Genomic DNA, 8,123 nt, shown 5'->3' with positions numbered 1-8,123 from the left:
GCACGCCCATTATTCTGGCTTGAAACAAAGTAAGCTGTGTGGGTTTCTTATAACTTTTACTTGGATCCAGTCTATAAGAGAGCAGGGAGTGTGTAACTTGAACCTGGTGGATGCTCAGTGAATACTCCTTCAATGGAATTAGTATTTTAGCTTCCATCCCCTGCAATAACCAGACACCCAGAGAATTCCTGGTGCATGGCCTCTCCTTGCTTCACAGCTCTCTTCTAGAAGGGTCCAAGGATGCCACCCACTCTTTTGCATCATCATCATAATAATAACTAAGATTTACTATTGTTTGAGCACTGAGATAACTGTTTTAATTTTATCATCTTTGTACTAAGGACTGTCCATTATTACCCCCTTTTACAACTGACAAAACTGAGCCTAAGCAAAGACAAATAAAACTTGCCCCAGATCACATAGCTTATAAATACCAAGCCAGCCATTTACAGGGGCTGAAACCAGCTCTATCTGATGGAACACAGACCAAAAAAAAAAAAAAAAGGCATTTTGAAATCAATGTCTAACTGAATAAATGAAATCCTTTCCTTAGATGAACATGTTAGCATTTTATATTGTCAAGATTCTAAAGCAAACGTCTTTAGATTTACTCCATTTCCAAACACATAGGTACACAGGACACTTTTAAACGTACTCAGTCAATTTGACTTATTTTGATAATGTCATGTCAAAAGAGAAGATCTAACTTGTATATTTCTCAGTTAAATGAATTATTTGTTCTTTACATCATTCTTAGTTTTATTTATTTACACACATGCATTTCACATGAACCAAATAATAATTTTGCCCACTGTCACCTGATATTTGGAGCTTGCTTTCCAATGTAAGAAAGGACTAAGGGGGGGCGCCTGGGTGGTTCAGTCGTTAAGCGTCTGCCTTCAGCTCAGGTCAGGATCCCAGGGTCCTGAGATCGAGCCCCGCATCAGGCTCCCTGCTCCGCGGGAAGCCTGCTTCTCCCTCTCCCACTCCCCCTGCTTGTGTTCCTGCTCTCGCTATCTCTCTCTCTGTCAAATAAATTAATAAAATCTTAAAAAAAAAGAAAAAGGAAAAAAGAAAGGACTAAGGGGAAAGAAAAACCTTTAAGGCCTTCTGAAATGAGGTCTTTATTTACAAAGTAATGTGGCTGCATAGCTGTTACAGACAGAATTGTATTCAATGTATTTGAAGGCTTACATGTGCTTTTTAGTCTGGTCTTTGATCCTTCTTCTCCTAAAATGTATGCATTTATTCTCAGTTTACTTTGGGATTTCATTTCTGCCTTGCAGATACTGTCCTGATAGTCTGAGTCATTGGTCCTGTTCTCCATAAAATATAGGAGATGGATAGCTTTAGCACTTCCCTTCAGCTCTTGTAAATCTAATAAATGGTTTCATCCATATTGCCTCTTTTGGAATCCTTCACATTGCCTTGGCTGTTTTTTGTTACAGATAAGAAAGGGGAATGTTTGCCAACCTTGGTATTGATGAGGTTGAAACAGCTACTCTCATAATTCTACATCTATACAACTTTATTCTCATTGTTCCACCAGCCATGAGTGGCATTCCCTAAGCAGAAAAACAATGTAGCCGAAGCAATAAAGAGCCAGATAATGTCAGGTCATTTGGTACCTAAATTAGGCTGGGCCAGGCAACTTTTAGGGCCCCCCCCAAAGGCTAGAAATGAGCTCCTGGCAATTGCTTCCACCAAATGTTCTTTCCAGACCTGCAGATGAGGAGCTTAGACAAACTTTGTGAACTTGTCCAATTCCTTTGTTGAAAAACAGGAGAACTATTTCATCAGAATGAACTTCCTCCGAATAATTGAGTTTCCAAAATTAGGAGACACAATATGTTTCAACAGAAGAAAGAAATCACAAGATCCAGACCCTGAGCAAGAAATATTTGTCTTTGCTTTATCCCAGATCTCACTTACATTTTGGCACAGCATATGCTTTGTAAAGCTAATTTCTTCCCCCATCCTCTACACCAGGACTCTGCAGATGTAGAGATGATTTTTCAACCCATGAGACTAAGTTAGATTATTTTAGATCTAAAGTGGGTTTTTTTAAGGCAGGTGAGAAAAACATGAAAAGAAAAGGAAGTTACTTGTTGTCCTGCTCTGATTGGACTATAATTGTAACAAGATACTTTACAAATTGAATCGTGTTAGAAAAAGCTATTTTGTCATGAGTTTAAAAAAACTCTCATCACTGATATGATTGCTTTCTTGGTATCCTTTTTGATCATGTTCTGGGATTCCCAAAGCTTTCAAAGGAATTCTGTATGTCCCTTAGGTTTCCAAAAAATAAAATAAAATAAGCCTTACCAGGGTCTGCCTGGAACACTACAAGAGAGGCCAACATCTTTGTGTTGCACTGAATTATCAGATCATATGGACCCTTTCAGGAAGCCCAGTACACTCACATTTGCCACTTGGTTTCTCACTGACAACAGTAGGGCAGGCCCAGCTGTTCCCAGCAGCTGTTCAGTATAAAACTGCCTGAGCTGAAATGCCTTCCAGCTGATGGCAGTCCCCAGAAGCGCTAGAGGACAATCGCCATGGCTGGGAAAGGGGGCCAGCTCCAAAGGAAGAAAAACCCAAAGCAGAGAAGTGAGGAGACCTCCCTCCCCCATCCTTTCCCGCTTGTAGAGAGAAAAATCACTCTGTAAACCTGTTCATTCCCAGCCTGCCCTCCCGGGGGCTTCACCTTCATAATGAGCTAGACTAGTCGAGGAGATTCCTTTCCGCTCCAAATGCATTATCATTATAATGGGCATCCAGGCTGCCTATCAAAGATCCCAGATCCAGGGTAGCAGGAAAGTGGCCAGGGTAAAAAAGAGGAAGGGGAGAAATTTACATGCAGAGATAAGCATGGACAGTCATTAAGAGAACAGGCCTTCACTTCAAAACGACATGAACCCAGCACAGGTCTCCTGCCTGTTAAATATGTACAGTGTGTGCTTATTTGATGATGAAAATCAGACGATGGCTATTTGAATGAAAATGAATTTTAATAAGCTTTGGAGGTAGAAGAAGCAGAAACTCTCCATTTTCCCCTGTATCACCAGGCACCTTCTTGACCATCATTACCACAAAGGAAAGAATGCGGGCATGCTAATCATCCCGTGAAGAACGCTCGCTCTCCTCCTCAGTCTTTGTGGGTGTTCATTAACCTTGTGGGCTCCTCAGCCAGCAGAGTACAGCTGTCCCAGGGACATTTCCATATCCCTTAAGAATAGCAGGATGTCGAGTTAGCCTCAGGGATCCGGCCTATAGAAAAAAGTGGGACAAAGCTCCCTTAGGAGTGAAAGCAAAGGACTAGTAGTGGTTAGCACTTATATGGCACGATGGAAAAATTTACAAAATTTTGCACTTACTTTGCACTTTTATAAAATTAAGTATAATATGGCTATTTATTACTCATTTTTTATTCTGGCAGAGAGACAAAAGAATCGTCCTACTATTGTAAATCCTAATCCCCATCTCCACGCTGAAATGAACACTAAAACAAATAGCCTTGGGTCATTTATCTCTTACTGGTATTAAGCGTAGTAGTCTGGGAGCACAGAAATAGTCTGGTGACCTTAAGAGGTTATGAAATCTATCCCCTTACTCCAAGCAAAACCACATAAAAACCGTCCTGGTAGTGACAACAGAATAAATAAAAATACTTTCAAAGAAGTTTGGTTTGAAAACAGCAGAGTTCATTTGGGAAATGTCCTAGTAACTGTTCTTTCCAGACCTTGTCCACGTGAATTCACGTGGTTATATTGCTTGTTCCCCACCCCTCTGGGTACAAGTCCTAAGTTTATAAGGTCATTGACCCTAAATTAGTCCAGGCTCAATAAAGCCTGACCTTAAAGGCACCATCATCCCACTTAAACCTTTTGGCAAAAACCCTAGAACAGATTTTACTTCCCCACTGTCAACTCTACTGGTTCATCAAAGTCGGTAAGGCTCTCCTGGCTTATTTAATACTAAACCTGACAAATTGTGCATTTTTACGATGAAAAAAAAGAAAATATTCCTATTGCCTAGTAATGGACTATCTAATATCTTTGATATCTAGAAGTAAGTATTCTCATCAGCAAGAGCTGTGGCCTCTCTACCAGCCACTGGTAGATTAGAGACAGTACCACTAAAGCTGCTCTCCACCCAAGCAGAGGAAGAGAAGAAAATGGAGGATCTTCCAGTAAACCTTTCCCTCTCTGAATCCTTCTCCAAATAAAGCAAGTATTGTATTCTTAAGAGCATGTGTAAATAATGTTTACTGATAGGTACGTCAACCATATAGTTCATATTTGAGGATTTGTCTTATGAGGATTAAGATTTAATCACTAAGATTTTACCATGTCATCTTTAACATCGTTTTTTTTTTAAACTAAATCTCAATATCGAATGAAGCAGCAGAGAGCAAGCACAAAAAGATTCCCACAAAAAATGAATCGCCCACCCCACCCCACTCCAAGGAAACTGAAATTAACCTCTGTATTCTTTTTTGCTAGAAAGGTGCCTTTAACAATTATCACGATGTGTTGCACGAAGTTGTTCTGTCCCACCTTCTTTTTTTCTCGAGCTACTCTTAGCAGCCCGCGCCTGGGGTCCCGGAACGGGTGGGGTAGAATAGCAAGAAGCCGGGGCTGGGATGGAAAAGGTCTCAAGCCATTTCTTCCCCATTATCACCCGGTTAAGCTGCTCAGACTCTGACAGCCTAACAAGGTGCTAATGGGCCATACGTTCTAGCCCAGTTCACAGCAGGTTGTTTCAAATGGGTTGAGGAGGTTGATTTGCATTCGAAATCTCCTCTCTCTCACTTGCTTTTTTGTTTGGCCCCTTGATTTCTACTCCCCAGACACTCTTCGGAGGTTGACTCAGAATGGAACAAAATCACATCAGTTCAGAATTTGAATTGCCTGAGTTTGGATTTTAAATGTGTCCCATTATTTCATCAAGTTGTGGTGGGTGTTGGGGGGGAGGTGAAGGGAAAGAAAGGAGAGCCAAAGAGATTTTAAAATGAAAGGGAGAGATGATGACAGATGGAGGCAAATGTTCCTTTTAAGTGGAGAGGAGCAGCTGATGTTGAGGCATGAAATTAAATTAGTACATCTGTGGCTGGATGTGTGTCATGCAGCTTCCTGTTCCCCACTCCTGAGGAGTTTGGTTACCTCATGACTAAATGGCGCCCTTCACAGCGCCATGAATGCTTCCCGGCGCACAAGATGGAGGCCCTTCTCGTGAAAGGGGGCTGCCGAAAACCCAGCACACAGGGCTAGCCCTCCAACCTCATGGTGTCCTACCAACCCTCGAAGGAGGAGCTGGCTCGGTTGTAACTCCAGTTCCTCAAGTCAAAGGGAGGGAGGTGCAGGGAAATGAAATCGAAGTCAGCAGAATTTCCAAGGAGGCAGTGTTTACGAGTGGCCTGCGGTGTGCCGGGCAAGTGAACAATCTGCTTTTGAAAAGCCTGCCAGCTGCGTGCGGGAAGGGCTCGGGATTCGTAAGTGTTTACAGCCTTTTCCACGGAGTAACAGGACACGGCTATTTCTTCAGCACCAGGCTCCGGGGGTGCTCCCCATCAATAATGGCGCTGAAGCTTCCACTTTCCCTCGGAAAGCGGCGCAGTCGTGAAGCGTCAGGGCCACTGCCAGGAAGCTTTACGGCTTAATTCGGCTCCCAGCTCCCCAGCTTTCTCCCCTTCCGCTTGCATCTCAGTTTCCAGCCTCGCATCCAAAAGGTGAAGATCTAAGCCAGTCATTCCCCAACCTGCCCTGCCTGGGTCACGCACCTAACTGACCTTGTATCCAAAGGAGCAGGGGAACCACATTACTTAGAACCGGGTACATGAAACTTAAAAAAAAAAAAAAAATGTTTAAAGCAGAAGCTAATTCCTGGATATTTGCAGCCGATTCAGGAATCACCCTTGACCACTGGCCATGGCGATATTCTTAGAATGGTCCACTTGAATCTATTAAAAAAAAAACACACACACACAAGAAAAACAACTTAAAAATGTCATTATGACAATGGTTCCTTATCCAAGTAAAAGAGCCCCCGCACTTTCTGTTCGCCCGCCAAACTGTTCGATGGATTTAAAAATAAAGTTTAAAACCCTCAGTATTTTACTGTTCTTTCAGAAATGACAGGATTCAGAAAAACTGTCCCAAAATATGGTGCCTTTGTGTCTGGAACATTTTAGACTGAAGGAATTTAAGAAACGGCCTTTGCAGGGAGGACTTCCTGACCTTCCCCTGAAGCAAGTCGTGCGAAACACCGTTGGGTGGGAAGTACCTTCCCTACACCTGAAGGAAAGAAGCATCCTATCTCCAAGACTGAGTGACTCCAAGGGAAGTCCAAATAAATGGGCCTTGTAGAGTGTCTCCTTGTTTACTACACTTAGCTCATATCCCTGTGTTTGTCATATTTTCCCACTACTGTCTACTCTTCACCAAACCTACTATAAAAATACTAAATTGATGGGTGCCAGAAGGAAGTTGGGGGGGTCAGTGAAGTAGGTGAAGGGGATGAAGAGTACACTTATAGTGATGATGAGAACTGAGTAATTTTTGAATGAATGAATGAATGACAAAAAATACTAAAATTTCATTGCTTTCGATCTTTTTTTCTTTTTAAACATTTTATTTTTAAGCAATCTGTACACCCAGTGTGGGGCTCGAACTCACAACCCTGAGATCAAGAGTCTCATGCTCTAGGGACTGAGCCAGCCAGCTCCCCTCAATCTTTATTTCCTTATGTATATTCCTTAAATAAACGTGTATGCTTCTCTCTGGTTAGTCTGTCTTTTGTTACAGAGCTCCAGCCTAGAACCTCAAAGGGTAAGAAGATTTGTTTCCTCCTCTGCAGCGAGCAAAAAAGAAATAAGGAAAAAGCCATGCCCCTTCTATAGTCAGAGAGCAAGAATATCCTGGCCCCTTCAAGATTCTTCTAGCTGGACTAAGAATCAAATTGACATGAGACAGATTAACAGGGGAAAATCAAATTTAATAGTGTACGTACAGGGAATCCACCCAGACATGGAAATTCCACAGTCGATCAGGTGACATGAGGGATACATGTCATCCTGAACTAAGGAGAAGGGAGTAGCGGTCTGGGACTTCAAAGGGAAGGAGTGCAATCTTCAGGGAGAATGAGAAAGGGTAAATGATAAATGTTTGCTGAGCTACACTGAAACAATGGGACAAAAAGAGGACTTTCTAGATTTCCTCCCTGTCCACCACACATAGATCATACCAAATGTAGGTACCCGTGGCGATAGCTCTCTTCCTGGAGCAGGTCCTCTATCTAAATTCTTTTGGGCAGGTGTGGGGGAAGTAAAGAGCTTTTCCTGAATCTGCTGGGTTTTGATTGCCTTTTTAACTCCACATCATCTTCATACTAAAGTGGCCCATCTTGGGGTGCCCTGCCCTTGGCCCCCAAAACTATATACACGCCAGCATTTTGTGCAAAAGACTTTCTCCAAATGGTGTCCACCTATCAAGGTGCATGAAATTGGGAGGAGGCTTGGGTGTTGCTATTCACATCATCTGCTTAGGTTAACACACACCTTGTGGTCTCTGTTCGGGCAATTTTCAAGTTGTCTTTTCAGATTTCTTACACTGTAAATGCACACACCACACAGATAAGAAACGTATAACACATCAAGGGGAGAGAAAGAAGAGAGAGAGAGTCCCCTATAAATCCATCAGTGCAAGGTATTCTTCCTGTAGTCTTTCACCTTACATTGACTTCAATTATGCCTTACAGCCCAGGCAAACTCCCCGTAGCATTTCCCCACAAGATAATCCCCGTACTGCTTGGTTCCCCCTTCAGAGGCGATTAGCCAGCCAGTCCATATTTAGCTCCTATTGTTATTCCTTTCCCAGCCAACTCCATCATTCCCTGAAGCACTCCTGATGTGGTTCTTGGAACTGTCTTCAATGCCCTAGCACTGATCTGCCCTGAGCAAAATGCTTTGCCCATCTGTGCCAGGAAGATGTTTGCATTGTTTTCCATCAATCTTTCCCTCTCCAAAGAAATTGGAGAAGAAAACATGTCTTATTCCATTGTTGCCACTGTCCCACACCAAGAATCCTTTGGGGTGGTTCTTATTAAAGGAAAATCAAGCCTGA

This window comes from Callorhinus ursinus, unplaced genomic scaffold (genome assembly GCF_003265705.2).
Source record: "Callorhinus ursinus isolate GAN/ISIS: 27379988/994484 unplaced genomic scaffold, GSC_fseal_2.0 scaffold13, whole genome shotgun sequence".
Lineage (NCBI taxonomy): Eukaryota > Metazoa > Chordata > Mammalia > Carnivora > Otariidae > Callorhinus > Callorhinus ursinus.
The sequence above is the reverse complement of the archived record's forward strand: the minus strand, read 5'-3'. Positions refer to the sequence as shown.